This window comes from Callospermophilus lateralis, chromosome 2 (genome assembly GCF_048772815.1).
Source record: "Callospermophilus lateralis isolate mCalLat2 chromosome 2, mCalLat2.hap1, whole genome shotgun sequence".
NCBI lineage: Eukaryota > Metazoa > Chordata > Mammalia > Rodentia > Sciuridae > Callospermophilus > Callospermophilus lateralis.
In genome coordinates this window covers 104,034,005-104,050,558 of record NC_135306.1, presented here as the reverse complement: position 1 = coordinate 104,050,558, position 16,554 = coordinate 104,034,005, and the positions used below count along the sequence as shown (strand labels likewise).

The following is a 16,554-nucleotide window of genomic DNA, read 5'->3' as shown; positions in this document are numbered from 1 at the left end:
GGAAGAAGCACAGCAAAATTTTTTTCCCAGGGTGCTTACTAATTCTTCATTTCAGACTTTTAGCCTTGAATGTTACAAATTGCAGTTGTTTAAAGCCATCCAGTTCTAGCAACGTATACACTATGCAAGATTTGAAAGTTTTGATTTTCATTGACATTCACCAAGTGTATTGAATATTGTGATTTACTTGTAAAGCAGGAATGTTGGGACTTGGGTTGTACTCTGTAATAGTGCAGTGGTTGAGTGCTTGCCTAGCATGCACGAAGCCCTAAATTAGATTTTCGGCATCTTGAAGGAAAAGAAGAGAGGGGATGGGGAGAGAGTGGGAGGGAGAGAGAAATGAACAATCCTAGAAACACTAGGAATATTTTAATTTGTGAACTGAATAAAAGCATCAGGTAGATGATGCCATAAACCCATCAGGAGTTTTTAAAGAGCCAATAAATGAAAAATGATGACTTATTTTCTTCAAAAGAAAAATGTTGGGAGAAAATGGAAATGTGTGTATTAGAGGTTTTACTTTGGTTTTATGTGAAGAGGTAGTTATTTGATGGAAATAAAAATTTTATTTAAAGTTCTTACCAAAAATATTCATGAATATAATCTTGAGATAATAATTGCAATATATTTGAAAATTAATTTACTTTGCAGTGTTTGAAATTATTCTGCAAAAGTAGAATTTTAATCTGTTGATTTTTAAATAATTTTTACTGCCTTGGAAGGAAGGGGAAGTTAACATTTAAGTGTGGCATGAAGTGCGGCTGTGGGCCATAGAGATTCTGTTATGCCTCCTCATTCTAGGAACATGCATAATATTTCCCAAGATGGGTGCCCAGAGGGACAGGAAATGTGATTTTCTTATACAATCTCCTGTCCTACTGAGTAGGGCTAACCACAAAGGCAAGAACTCCTTGGGCTGACCTGCATATAGGCAAAATGGGCAATGGGGTGTGGAGAAGCTTTTAGAGTAAAAGTAAAAAGCTCATGTTGTAGATTTAAAATGAAGTATCTCAATCCAAGTATGGGTTTAGCTTTTGAAAGAGTTTTATAGGGTGACATAAAGGTGACTTTGAATTGAGGTGTTCCTGTCACATAGAAGGTCAGCTGATGACAACACAAGCACAGTTTTATGTCTTTTAAATGAGAGAAATACAACTTAACCAAGGTTAAACTCTCATGCTAGCTTTGAAAGTAGAAGTGTCGTTTTGCTGTATCTCTGGACACGGTGGAAGAGACAGGAGCAGGGAAGAGCACAATGTTATTTGGAGGTGAACATACTTTTCTCTTTAATGCAAAGTTTTTGAAGACTTTGAAGCTTAGAGGTATCAGAAAGAATACAACAATGGCCTGTCATGTAGAAGTGGCACTGAAGTAAAATACAAACATCTTGTCTCCAAAAATCCGAGAACTTCTTCTAGAAAGATACAAAAAAAAAAAAAATGTAGACACTGTTATTGTTACCAAGAGCTCAGTTGTTGTCACTGATGCTAATCCAATAACAAGAACACAGTTTTGGAAAAATGGGAAAAAAAAGGTTTTATTGCTTTATTAGCAAAGGAAAAATGCCAAGATCTCCAGTGATTCTGCTCATTGGGGGAATGGAGGATATTTATAATTTATTTTCTATTTTACTTTGTTATGTGACAGTTCATATTACATATAGAGAGCACAATTTTTCATATCTCTGGTTGTATACAAAGTGTCTTCATACAGGTACTTAGGATAATGATGTCCTTCTCATTCCACCATCTTTTCTACTCCCATGCCCCTTTTCTTCCCCTCCCATCCCTTCCCCTCCTCCTACCTAGAGTTCCTCTAATCCTCACAAGACCCTTCCAACCCCACTATGAATCAGCCTCCTCATGTGAGAGAAAACATTCGGCATTTGGTTTTTGGGGATTGGCTAACTTCACTTGGCATTACATCCTCCAACTCCATCCATTTACCAGAATGGAGGATTTTTTAAAAGATGATTAAAAGATTATATTTCAGGTGTGTCCTGACTGGGATGGACTTGGGGAATCAAAATTCACTTGCTAATTTCGAATAGGGAGAAGAAGAAAAAACATATTTGCTTTAAAATAAGCCTCAGTGACAGAGCAAAAAAAAAAATTCATTTAAACTTCATGGACACTAGTGTTGCTGTATGTATATACGTGCCCGTATAACAAATGTGATTCTGCTACCTGTACACTTGGAAAAATGAGAAATTATACCCCATTTGATTCAAATGTATGATATGTCAAGATCATTGTATTGTCATGAACAACTAATAAAAAAAAACAAAATAAAAAAACAAACTTCATTTAAACCACTATGACATTTGCCCACTGTCAATTTCTGCCTTCCATTTCTAAGTAAAAGTGGGTGGTAATATTTCCAAGCTGCTTTCTGTTGACAGAGGGTAAAGTTGGGGGGAAGTGACCCCAAATCCTTGTTTTCTATCTTGAGAGCCATAGACAATTAAGGGTATTTAGCCTCTGAGCAGTCCAGAGGTCCATGGTAGCCCTTTGTTCATTACTAGAAAAGGCATACATAGGTCAGGTATCATGCTAGGACAACAATAAACAAGCAACACTTTATTTTTGGTAAACAATTAGCATGAAAACAATTAATATTTTAGCTGGTCTCTGAAAACCATGAAGTCAGTAACTCAATAGAGCTTAAGATGGCACTGATATGACACTGATTTGTGAGTGGAGGCCATTTAAGACTTTAGAACATTAACACAGTTGTTAGAAACACACAAAGCATTTAGTTTTTATAATGGCCAAGGTGTCCCCTTGAGCTGTAGTTAAGATATGTAATGTCATTTGATTTCTGTAAAATAGCTTTTTTTTTTTTTTTTTAAGCATTGTCTCTGTTTAGTAGAGGAATCCCTTTAACTGTAATTTACAGATCTCTTGGCAAAGTTAGTTAGTCCTTTTGTGTGACAGACACATTGCTTCTCTTAGACCAACCTGAGGGAGTATTTTGTACAGTTCAAGGAAAGAAATCCGAAATTCTCTGAAGAGAAGGAGCTTCAGCAGCTGCTAGGAGAGTTCCTGAGTCACTCCCTTTACTTACAGAAAAACTCCTCTGATTTAGCTGAAGGGAAATTCATCCCATCTCCTAACTCCCCAGCAGTCACCTTTCAAAAAACTTACCAGATACCTTGAATCCTCAGCATGGAAGTGGGTGGGGGTGTCCAATGTGCTGGACCTGCCCAAGAAAATTGGAGCAGGGGTTGCACTGGGTCCCATCTAGGTTGCCAATTTGTTACCAAAAGTTTGGTCCTTGTCCCTGATGCCAATCCAATAATGAGGACATGGTTTGAGAAAAAGGTAAAAAGTTTTACAGCTTTGCTAGCAAAGGAAAATCACAGGGTACTCCAGACCTAGAGGCTGAGATTCTGCGCATCCATGGAAACAGAGTTTTAAATGAAGTAATTCAAAGATTACATTCCAGGTGTGCTCTGACAGGGGATTGAATTTACTTGCTAATTTGGGAGAGGGAGAAGAGGAAAAAACATGTCCACTTAAAAATAAGCATCAGTGACAGAACAGCAAGGACTATATTCAAAGCATAAAGTGGACATGGTTAAACTACCACCAAGAGAATATGTGGGAGCTGAACATCTAATAAATGCCACCAAGAGAGTCTTAATAAGGGGGAAAATTGCCTCCAGGAAAATAACACAAATTTTCTGTTTGCTGTTTGAAAAGACATCAATATGAGAAAAGGGGAAAGAAGCAAATTTACTTCTTGGAAGTCTTCTTCCTGTATCTCTCCTCCCCACCCCCCACCCCCCACCCCTGCTAAAAAAATAATATTTTTTTTTCTGGAGTGAATAATGGTCTTTGGTTAGAAATGATATTTGTAGTTATTCAAAAAAATAATTTTTGAATTTAGCTTTTCCATTGGAAAAAAAATACTTCATGCACTAGTAAATAACAGAAAAGATCATTTCCAACTTTGAGATTCTATAATAAAGTTTGGAAAAATTTATCTCTTTGGATTTAGGGAAAATGAGTATAGAATTATGAAGAAAACAGAGGCAATAATATCATCCCTAAACTGAGGAACAAAGATTATTGCTTAATTTATGTAAAAGTATTCCTAGTATTATTCATCATGTATATTATTGTCAATCTTTCCAACTATAGTGCTATCTCCTTGTGAGTTGGAATAATCATAACTCATCACATGCTTCCATATTTCCTAATAGTATTCTATAAAATTCGTAAGAATTAGGTATTATACTTTACGTATTAAAAATTGTTATGTTTGGTTATTTATTTAAGAGCTCAAACTTTCAAAAATATTTGCCAATAAACTTAGTAAAAAAGATTAGTTATACAAAATATTGAGAATATAAAAGGATACTGTCCAAATATATTTATTTCCAGAATTAAGATTAAAAAAAAACTTGCCTTAAATGAGGCATATTCAACCCTAAGGAGTGTTTTGAAGATTTATAATAAATGTGTTTAGATGTGATTCAAATTATTTTGCACAGATCATGGCACATCTTAAAGAGGTGCTGTTCTCTATCTGATCCTGAGTATCCAGTATTATCCTTGGCACCTGTCTTCCAAGAAATCACACACTAGCATTAATCTCATGACTTGTAAATATATATTGCTACTCTGGACTGCTTCTTTATCAAACCTCCAGAAATTGTAAATTTTTACTAAAGCAAAATACTATTTTTTTACAGGGCATTTTTTTTTCAAGGAACTTATTTAGGGCAAGTTTCACATCCTTATTCCTTAAGCTATAGATTACAGGGTTCAGCATGGGCACAATAATAGTATAAAACACAGAGGACACTTTCCCTTGGTCCATGGAGCTAACTGCCATTGACTGCAGGTACAAGAATGCAACAGAACCAAACAAGAGAGCAACAGCTGAGAAGTGTGAGCTGCACATACTGAAGGCTTTGGCTCTGCCTTCAGTGGAGTGAATGCACAGGATACTGGCAATGATGAAGATGTAAGAGCTAAGGATGGTCAGGGTTGGGACAAGGACATTAAGCACACTGAAGCACAGAACTTGTACTTTGTTCACAAAAGTACTGGAGCAGGAGACCTCTAATAGTAGAAGTACATCACAAAAAATAGTGATTGATTATATCAGCTTTACAGAAAAGCTCTCTTAGCATGCAGACTGTGAACTGTGGCACCAATCAATCCCATGCTATACACTTCAACTACCAACCAGAAACAGACTTGAGAAGACATAGTAACATTGTAAAGCAAAGGGTTAGAGATGGCAACATAGCGGTCATGTGCCATTGCAGCCAACATGTGGCATTCTGATATAACAAAAACTAGGAAGAAATAGAGCTGAGTCATGTACTCAGGGTAGGAAATGATGTTCTTCTCCATTACAAAGTTTGGAGGTTATGACAGTGGATTGGCAGAGGTCAATGGAAAACAGACTGCTGAGGAAATAGTACATAGGGTTATGCAGGTGAGAGCTGAGCCCATCAGCATGATCATGCCCAGGTTCCCCACTACAGTGAATATGTAGATTCCTATGAAGAAGAGGAAGAGGGGCAGCTGGAGCTCTGTTTTTTTTTTTTTTTTTTTTTTTTTTGTTAATCCAGCCAGGATAAATTCTGTCACTGTGGTGGAATGGTTTCTTTGTGTCATTTTTTTTTTTTTTTAACCCTATTGGAGGAAGAGAAATCAAATTTGATATAAGTAATTATTATCTCACTGAAGTGTGAGTCATAATTCAAGCATTTTCAGCCAGATTTCTACTTTTTTGGCCACTGTTCATCTGTGTTTGCAGCCAAAAACCTTGAGATCTCCCCAATATGGGACATGTCAATAAATAGCAGCATTTTCCTAATCTGTATTATTTGGCTAAAGAGTTGTTATTAGTAACTGGTTCCTGATAATCCAAAGAACTGTTCTGATAACTATGATTGACTGTTTTGAGAACTTTTCATACCTTATTTCTAATAATTTCAAATGCTCTGTAGAGCAAATATTTTGCCTATGTTAAAATAACAACAACACAAAAATCACAAACTAATATCACAAAATGGAAAGAGTTTGGAAAACTTTTCTCCAAGGTAATGAACATGTCAAGATGTCCACACCCAACTTTTGTTCAACAGTATACTCCAAGATCCAGCTAGTGCAATCAGGCAAGAAAACAAAATTAAAAGGCATACAGATTAGAAAGCAAGATATAAAATCATCTTTATTTTTAAATAGCACAAGCTTGTCTATGGAAAATACTAAGGACTCATTAGGAAACAATTATGAGGATGAATTTTAAAGTTCATGAATATGGAGAATTCAAGATCAATAGAAAAATTGAATTGTATTTTTCTACACTCGTAATAAAGAATCAAAAAAATTCATTTGAAGTTACTTGAAAAAGAATAAAATACTTCATGATAAGTTAAATAAAATAAATGCAAGGCAATTTGCCTAAAATTACAAAACATTGTTACAAGGAATAAAAGCCCTACTTAAACGACAATACATACCATATTCTTGATTCAACAATACTCAATTTTGTCAAAATGGCAGTACTTCCCAAATTGATGCATAAGCTTAGTGCAATCCCTATTAAAATCCTGGCTATGTTATAGCAGTTAATTACACACTGATTATAAAATTCCTACCACAATTCAAGGGTCATAAAATAATCAAAGCAAACTGAGGAAAGGAGAATAAACTTGAAGTTCTCACATTTCCCACTTGAGAAGTTACTACAATGTAACTATAATCAATATAGTATGGTATTGCCATATGTTCAGATGCACAGTTCAATAAAATAGAATTGGAAATACAAAAATAAACTCACATCTATGAAGAATTTAGTTATTATAAGGGTTTATTGACAATTCCACAAGAAAAAAACATTTTTTTCAACAAGTGATACTAGGACAATTAAATTGGACATGTAAAGCAATTAATTTAAATTGTTTTTTCACACAGTTCACAAAAAGCAATTAGAAATGTGCCATAGAATTAAATGTAAGATCTATTACTCTAAGAATATTAGGGAAACAAACACAAAACTAAATCCTTATGACCTTGGATTTGATGGTAAGAGCTTTAGATAAGATTCCCAAATCAGAGGCTAACACAGAAAAAAAAAACACACATAGTAAATTAAACATAACAAGAATGAGGGAAAAAAAAACTTTTCTATATATTTGGTAGGAATATGAATTAATAGAATCAGTATGGAAATCAGCATGGAGGTTCCTCAAAAGGCTAGAAATGTCAACACCATATGATCCAACTATAGCACTCTCTAGTATTTATCCAAAAAAATTAAGGTCAACATACTATAGAGATAGATGTATACCGATGTTTATAGCAGCACAATTAATAATATGATAATTCATAAACCAGCATAGGTATATGTCAGCAGATAAACACATAAAGAAAATGTGGTATATATAAACAATGGAATTTTATTTAACCATAAAGAATGAAGTTATGTAATTTGCAGGAAAATGGATGTAACTGGAGAGTATCATGTTAAGTCAGACTTAGAGAAGTATTTTCATAGTGTTTCCTCATACATGGCAACTGGAGAGAAAAAAAGAAAGTGAAACTCATGAAAATGAAAGGGAGAAAGGCAGGCTAGAAGAAGGAGATAATGGAGGGAGGGGAGTTGAGGAAAAAGAAAAGTACCAGGGGTTGAAATAGATTTAATTGCTGGTCACAGTGGTGCAGGCCTGTAATCCCAGGTGCTCAGAAGGCTGAGACAGGAGGATCCAGAGTTCAAAGCCAGCTTTAGCAACAGCAGGGCACTAAGCAACTCAGTGAGATCCTGTCTCTAAATAAAACACAAAATAGGGCTGGGGGTGGGGCTCGGTGATTGAGTGCCCCTGAGTTCATCCCTAGTACAAAAAAAAAAAAAAAAACATAGATTTGATTATGTCATGTGAATTTACAAATGTGCCACATGAAACCCACTATACTAAAAAATTGATACATACCAATGAAAAATTTAAAGTAAACCATCCAGAAAATTACAGAGAACCTACAGAATGGGAAAATGTATTTTCAGGTAATGTATCTGATAGAGAAATTGAGGTTAGTATATATGAAGAACTATTAAGTATTATCAATTACAATGAAAAATAGCACAATAAAAATGGTAAAACGATTGAAATAAACTTTCTTCTGTTTGAGGTATACAAATGACCAGTAAGTAAGCATCTGAAGATATATCTATCATCATTAATTATTCAGGAAATTCAAATCAAAGTCACAGGGAGAGAACATTTTTTATTTATCAGGAATATTATAATCAAAAGGACAGACAAACATAATTATTGAGAAGAATGTGAAGAAATTTGAAATTTCATCTATTGCTGGTGGAATTGTAAATTGCTACAAACTGCTTGGACTCAGTTGAGAAGCTCTTCAAATTATGAAATACAGAATTATCATATAGCCCAGCAATTTCACTGCCAGGTATTTATTAATTGAATGGAAAGCATACATTCACAAAACCCTTGTACCTGAATATTAAGAGCAGCTTTACTTATAAGAGCCTAAGAACCGAAGCCATCAAAAATGTCCCTCCAATGTTGCATGGACAGGCAGGGAGAGAGACAAAGAAAGTGAGCAGCATTATTCTGCAATGAAAAGGAATGAAGCACTGAAATATGCCATATCCTAATGGACTTAAAAAATGCCAAGTGAAAAAACTCAGAAAAAAAAGGCCATCATATACTGTGTCATACAATTTGTAGGAGTTGTCATAATAGGAAATATTGTAGAGATAGAAGGTAGTTTAATGTCTGCCAGAGGCTGTGGAAGGGAAAGTCTGTTGTAGGTCTGCTAAAGGGTATGGGGATATGTTCATGCTGGTGGTGAAGGTCTTCTACAATGAGAACATGTTGATGGTTGTGCAATTTCATGTAAAGGGCACTGAATTGTACAGTTGAAAAAGGTGAATTTTATGACACATCAATTATGTTTCAATGCAAGTACTATAAAAATTAAAACAGCCACAAGGTAACAATATTCTCTTGCTGACTACACAGAACATTCCATCACAACTGACTAATTTGCCACCTTCCTGCAAGTCCTCCTTATCTAGATTATGCCTGGGGACTTCCTCTGCACTTATGTTTCTCATGCCCATTGCATTTCTCCAGTGTGGCATTTCTGTCTCCCCAATAAACAAACAAAAACTATTATAATATATTGTCTTAAAATATAATAAATTTTCTACAACAGTATTTTTTATAACATGGAAATGAGAAAATGATAGGCTTTTCTATTAACCATTAAGAAGATAAAGACAAGCCAGGTGCAGTGGCACACACCTGGAATCCCAGCAGTGAAGGATGCCAAGGCAGGAGGATCACAAGTTCAAAGGCAAACTCAGCAATTTAGCCAGACCCTCAGCAACTTAGTGAGAACTTGTCTCAAAATAAAAAATAAAAAGGGCTGTGGATGGGGCTCAGTGGTTAAGTGCCCTTTGGGTTTAATCCCTCATCCCTTACCAAAAAAAAAGAAAAAGAAAGAAAGAAAAGAAGAAAAGAAGGTACAGACAGAAGGCATGCACCTCTTCAATCTAAACATTTTCTTATATGTCTTTTAATAGAGATAAAAATCAACTAGAACAAAAGTAAAAAAAAAATAATATAACTAAGGAGGACTGAAATTGGTATGATTGAAGCCCAAGTAGAAAATAGTGGTGGAAAATTATAAGATTGTAATGACTTAAGTTGATAGTATTGGGTTGTGAATGTGAACTAATCTTAAAACAAATTTGACAAGGATAAGCTATGAGCATTCAGCATAAGGACACAAATGCTATAGAATTCCTCATCATCAGAATAATACCATCTTGAAGGAGATGGGAGGCAGACACAAATTACTATGCTGAACATGACTGTGGGGTCCTGTAGGAACATGGTCATTATGGTGCTAGCCCAGAGTGGGGACAAAGAAGGTTTTTAAGGGAACCTGAATGTAGACATATAAGTAGAAATGAGTGAGCTGTGCACAATATTCAAATTAGAGAATCAATGGCCTGACAATTCCTCATATCAAAGTCCCTGGATCCAGAGAGAAAACAACTATAAATACCAGTAATTTCTTCTTTTTTTCTCTTTTTGATGTTTTTATACTAATCAAGTTTAATTCTTAAAGAAATAACATATTACAATATTGCAAAATAACTGTTATTGTTTAACCATAGTTGTATAATGCTTAATTCCTTCAAGATTACTTGCTAAAAAACTTACATATATAACCAGCTCACACAGACCTTCTTATCACTTGCTTAAATCCTCTTATTTACTTAATCACATAACTTTCTTATCCAGAAACATCTTTTCCTTCTATTAAATCCATACTTAGAACCTTCTAATTTTTCTTTCCCATCTGTTAACTCCTTCTTTATTCACACTTTGAACCAATCCTTGTAAATTTCTGAATTTAGGCAAGTTATTCCATTTCAATGAGATTTTTTGTTATTTGCAGTACACAATAAATCACATCTGTTTACCATTTCATGAAAACATAAACAATGTTTAGGTATACAGAATTATACTGTTGTAGGGACAGACAAGGCAAGGCACCTAAGATAGCACCAAAGATAAGGAAACAGTTTTATTTGGTTGCAGTCACATTTGGAGGGCATAGCTTCTGCTGTAATCAATTAATCCCCTGGACCCCAAGTTTAGGTAGTTTCAGAATTTTGCACGTAGCATGTAAAGGGTGAGGCTCAGAAGTTCACAGTCTGCAAAAGTTTATAAAAAGCAGTTTTTTTCCTTTGTTCTGGGCAAGTTAACTCTTCAAGGACACCTGGGAAGGGGAAAGCCTTTTTTCATTTTCTTTCCTCCCCCTGCCAGCTGTTACCATGGAGCCCAGTTGGTAACACCCTTATCTTAGAAATGTAGTCAGCACTATGAAGCCCAGCTCAAGGCCAGAGGGCTTGTTTACATATTTTGTGAAAAACTAGTAAGGGGGGGGGGGTCTAGCACCTACAGTGCTGGTTTTTTCAGACAGTGGCCAAATAAAACTGGGAAACATGAAAAGAGGAAGTTTTCTACATTAAAGTTTTTTGTAGGGATTCTTTTGCTGAGAGTACTAAAATCAGCACCTTCATTACACAATGGAGCTTCTCTTCTTGTGTTATAGTGAACCTGAAACACACCCAACCAATGCTCTGGAAAATGACAGGGCAGGATCTGAGCCCCAAGGAGCAGACATCAAGCTCTGTAGGGCACCCACCATACCACTGGTGTCTCAAGCACAGCCTGCTGATGGGCACAGGCCCAACATGGACACCACCTGGCTGGTAAGTAGAACCCTTTGTGGCCTGTGGATGTCAAGGGAGAGACTTTCACAAGAAATAGAAGCTAGGAGTCATGGTGGGAAGGCAGGATGTGAAGCACAGAACAGAAAGATGGCACCCTCAAAATGACCTGCCCCAAGGGCCAAAACCTGAGTGGGTATTGCTGCCTCACAAACAGCACAGTTCCCAGCTCAGTCCTCTCAGTGGAGATGTGAGTGTGACCAGCTATTCCAAGGCTGACAGGAGGCTCTGCAGCCAGAAACACTAACTACCTGCTCATCATCTGCAATGAAGATATCCAAGACCTCACACAGAGCAGCCTCATCCATTCTCCTCTGGCTGGGGAGGTGCTGGGCAGCTGCCTGCTCACCAGGTATGTCCTCTATAGTATCTACAGAAGGTCCAGAGGCCACTTCTTGTTGAGACATGACCCCTTCAGAGAGTGCAGGGTCAACCACATACCCTGGAGCCCTGCTTCATCCAGGTCCAATCAGGGAAACCTAATGGAGCAGGGAAAACACAACACAGAGCCCAAGGCAGCTGAGGCCAAAAAGAAGGGGGATGCAGGCGGGCAGGGTAGAAGTGTCCCCTAGGTCATGGCACCCTGGGGCCTCCACCGGAACACCACCGGAACACCTGGAACCCTGCTTCCAACAAGTGCAGCTTTAGAAACACCAGGGAAAAAAAGGTCAGTCCAGGTACCCAAGGTTCAGCCAGGTATAGCCTCTAGAGCCTTCAGAGGCCAGGTGTGCCTCCACCAGGCAGCCTATGTCAAATCATTACAGGAAAAGGCTTAGGAAGGAAAGCCACTGAGGGCCGAGGGCCACTTGGAGCCTCCTCCCACCTGACCAACTCAGGCCACTGCTAGGTTGCTTCCCTTGTTGCCAGAAGTTCAAATACCTGAGCCTCTGGAAGGACCCAGAGAAAGCAAGCAGAAGCCCACGAGCCAGCATCCAGTGGCCACTGAAGAAAGGGCCAGGAGGAGTCAGGCCACCTCCCTATGGCCCTGTGGACCATAGAACTCTCTCGGGAAGGTGCTAGGACATGCTCAGTTCTGCTGGGGAGGGCTGGGAAGTGGCTGGAGGATTCATCCTGGCTTCTGAGGTCCAGGCCACCCCTAGGCTCGGCCCACTCTCTGTGCATTTAGCTCCCAGTTTCTCTCAGTTGCAGCTTCTGCACTTTCAGGCATGTATTTTAAATAAATCTCTCTTTGGTAGTCCAGGACACTTCATCAGAACTGGGCTCAGCTACATTTTCCTGCCAATTACTGGAATCTGGGGACAAGCACAGGTCCCTGTATTCCTGCAGCAATTCCCTGCACTCCATCTCTTCCTCCAGGGATTGAGCCACCAAGGAGTTCCTGTTCTCAGAATCTGGCAGAACACATTGGGCCCGGGATTCCTACCAGCAGGTGAAACCACCTGGAAAACCTCCAAGTGACTGAGAGGAGTGGCCTCCCTCTGCTGCAGAGCCAAGTTCCCAGTTCCTGTTTCAGTTTCAATTCCTGTAAACAGTTACCCCCAGGTGTGAGGAAGCCAGGGCTTGCACACCTGCCAGGCTTTGGCTCAGGTGAGGTGCCAGACAAGTCTGCCCTCTCTCCCTACCTGAAGGGATGGGCACCCCCTAGAAGGCAGCCCCTAGTAGTGTAAGGGATGACAAATGCAGGCCTGGATAAAAAAAATCCCAGTAATTTCTTTATATGAAACAGAGTATCCAAAATGAGGGAAGTGGCAGATACCCAATAGAAACTGTATCTGGTGAGTTGTGCTTAATTCTGGGAGGCTATATTTTATGGTGGTGGTTTATAGATTGCAATTATTCAGAAAAATTTCATACTTAGATTAAAATAATTTATACCTAGTATCTATATGACAGTACAACAAACAGGATTTATTGTATCCTACTTCAAAGGGAGGATCTATAGCCATAGAGATATATTTTATCTTTATATCTTTATCATTAAACATACCTGGAAGCTGTATGAGTTGAATTATGAAAAACATAATTTTCTGCCTTCAGATTTGTTGCATAATGAATGAATAATCATTTTCAGGTAGATGCAGGAAATCACTGTTATATTATAAGGAGACTCAACTTCATGAAAGTCCTCCTACCTTCTGAGAGTAAAAGGGTCTAGAATAATTGGAATTCAGATACTCAGTCTTTCTCTACTTGGAAACAGGAATCCAGGTTATACATTAGCTTTAGACCAAAAGCCTCTGAGGGAAATAACTCTGGATGATTTTGGTGGTGGCAGTTCCACATAGAGACTCCCAGGCTTTGTTTTACTTAGGGAATTAAAGTGCAGATTTCAATATACAAGGAGGTAACTTACATATTATAAATCAAATGCCACAATTCCTCCCTGTAGATTCCTCAAAATGCTATCCCATGACACTCATCAAAACAATTTCATTTTTGTCTAGAGTTCTGATCCATAATAGATGTCATAAAAATATATAGGTAGAAACTCCCCCAGGATTTTTTTTTTCACCAGGGATGAGCTGTTACGATGTAAGAGCAGTTAAATGTTTTTTTTTTTTCATCTTTCATATGAAACTGTCATTAGCTCCCTCGTGTATAATTTCTCTGGGCTGAAAAAGTAGAAGTTATTAGGTAAAGGACTAGAAATTAAAGCCCCATTGATATAGTTCTAGCAGGTCTTCATGACAGTCCCTTCCTATCTGGAAATAATATCTGAAATGTTTAAAGCCATTATTTCAATCCTTGTTGTTTACTGAAGGCTTGGAGCAATCGTTAATTATTTGTAATAATTAGTGAAAGTTGCTCTGTGTAGGTCTCTGTAGTTTTCAAGACACTTATGGCGTCATCTCAGTGAAAGACTTGGGGGTGAAAGGTGTTGGCCTAAGGAACTTAGGAAATGATAGACACAAAATAAATTGTGTAGTCTCCATTCCAATTGTAATTTATAAAGGTATTTTACATAAAACTATAGGTTGACTATTTTGAAAATCACCATAGCTATATACTAGAAACACACACACACACACACACACACACACACACTCACATACTGGTCAGTGAATAATGGCAAGTAGGTTTATGTCATGATATAAAACTGATACAGAGAAATCAGAACTTCATTTTAGATAGGGATATTATACAAAGTAAATGACTTTTTAACTTGAGTCTTGAAGTTTGTCCCACAGAGGAATTATGGATAAGTAAACCAGAGGCAAAAATAAAAAAGTTAAAGATACAAAATTGTGAATGATTGGATTTAAATGTTTTCTGAAATCATCTCCAACATCTGTCCAGGATTAATCATTTCTGTCTTTATTGACCTAGTCAATATTTCATGTATTTTCATTAAATATTTACTATATTTTATTTTAGTTATTTCTGTGTCTCCCAACCATGCTTAGATATGAGACTCTTAAGATTCAGAGATCTTTATAATTCCAGTACTTATCATACAAGTAATCAAGATATAATAGTTTATTATCAAACAAGTGGGCCAGGCAGAGTGGCAAAACTCTAACCCCAACCACCCAGGAGGCAAATGCAGGAGGATTCCAAGTTCAAGTCCAGACTCAGCAACTTAGCCAGAGCCTGTCTCAAAATGAAAATTAAAAAGAACTGGGGATGTACCTCTGCGGTATTGTGCCCTTGGATTCCATTTCCAGTACAAAAACAAACAAACAACAAAAATCAAAAGTAAGTGGATGAATAAAAAAGTGTAAAGTGGATCTTGAGTAAGATAAGAAGAAGAGAGATGGATGTAGTGCTGGGGTATCCTATGGCTTTGAGGAGACTAAAGAGGTAATTAATTCTGGTTGTTAAATCCACAGATATTATACTAAGTTACTAAGTTATTTTAATTTAATTTTAAGTGACAAACAATTATTAAAAATTTTAAAGAATTAGAGCTGCACCATGTAGTTTGCATTGTGGAAAGATAGTACTTTAGAAATTAAATTAATTATGATTTGCCACAGTCTGGCTGGGCAAATAACCGGGAGGTGACAAGCAACTTGAAGGTTCAGGCAGGAACTCAAAGTAGCAGTCACCCGAGATAGCAGGAGTGGATTCTCTGCCAGACAGCAGAGGTATATATACTTAACTAATTACACACAGCTTAACTCAATTAACATAAACTAGATACAGCAGGAATCCTCATCATCTTAATGGCTCCCTGGCATTGTTTCACAGACCACTCTTCCTGGCAAAGTGCCAGGCGCCATCTTGACTTGATTTCAGCCCTCAACAATGATCATAACCCATCTTAAGATGTCTGTCCACATTCTTCAAGCTACTCCAGAGGTCACCTTCAGAGTGTCTTGGTGACCTGAGGGATCCCCATGTCCTCTGCCTTAGGGTTGTCTCTGACCAAAGAAGATTTTTTAGCCTATATAAGTGAAGCAGTCCAGAAGGATCTGATAATTAATGCTCCCAAGAACATCCACTAAAAAATAGTTGATACAAAAATACCCGAGCTTCCTTTGTGCCCAGGTAAAATAATGGAGGTCTTTCTCTACCATTTTTCAGAGGATTCCCAATTGGATTGAGGCACAGTTCTTCACAGTGGTGAGCCATAAATATATGCTTGATTGGCTGTCCTTTCTTTTCTCACTATTCCCTTACCATGCTTCCTGGGAGTCTCTTCCAAATGAGGTTATATCCCAACCTTTGGGAAAATCCTGAGTAGTTTTTCCTGTTTTTTCCTCCTCCTCCCTCCTCCCTTCTCCCTTCTCCTTCCTCTCCTTCCTCCCCTTTCTCCTTCTTTTTTTATGAAAGGAAATCTTGAGAAGAGATTGATGATGTTACCTTTGTGTCATGCAAAGTTAATATATTTATAAAATGGGCTACTACACTTTGAAAATAGTGAATAAATTAATCTCAGACATGCAAATATGTAAGTATCCAAACAACATTTTTGTGAAAAAAGAAAACATCAATAGAATTTCATTGATATAAGTTTCAGAACCTTGTTGTATAATGTTTAGAAACACAAACCTATGAGGGAAAACTCAAAGAAAACATGGAATTCAGGAAAATTATGGCACCTAGAAGGAGGGAAGTGAGTGGGATCAGGCCAGAAACTACTTGGAATTTTCACTGGAATTGCTCTTTTCCTTTAGTGGGTAGAGAAAATAAACACATATGTGCTTATTGTATCATGGTACAAAAATATTCTACATATTTTCCCACTAATATTATCTTCTGATTTTTTAATATTTGATAAAACACATTTTAAAAAGATCAATAGGACAATGACAGATGATTTATGATATCATTTTAGGATATCATTGA

At 37.3% G+C, this 16,554-nt stretch overlaps 1 pseudogene; it reads right to left on the bottom strand.

Annotated features, from left to right (window-relative positions):
• Positions 1-4,644: 4,644 nt before the first annotated feature.
• LOC143387050 (olfactory receptor 8G50-like) lies at positions 4,645-11,708 on the bottom strand (annotated as a pseudogene).
• Positions 11,709-16,554: the final 4,846 nt, after the last annotated feature.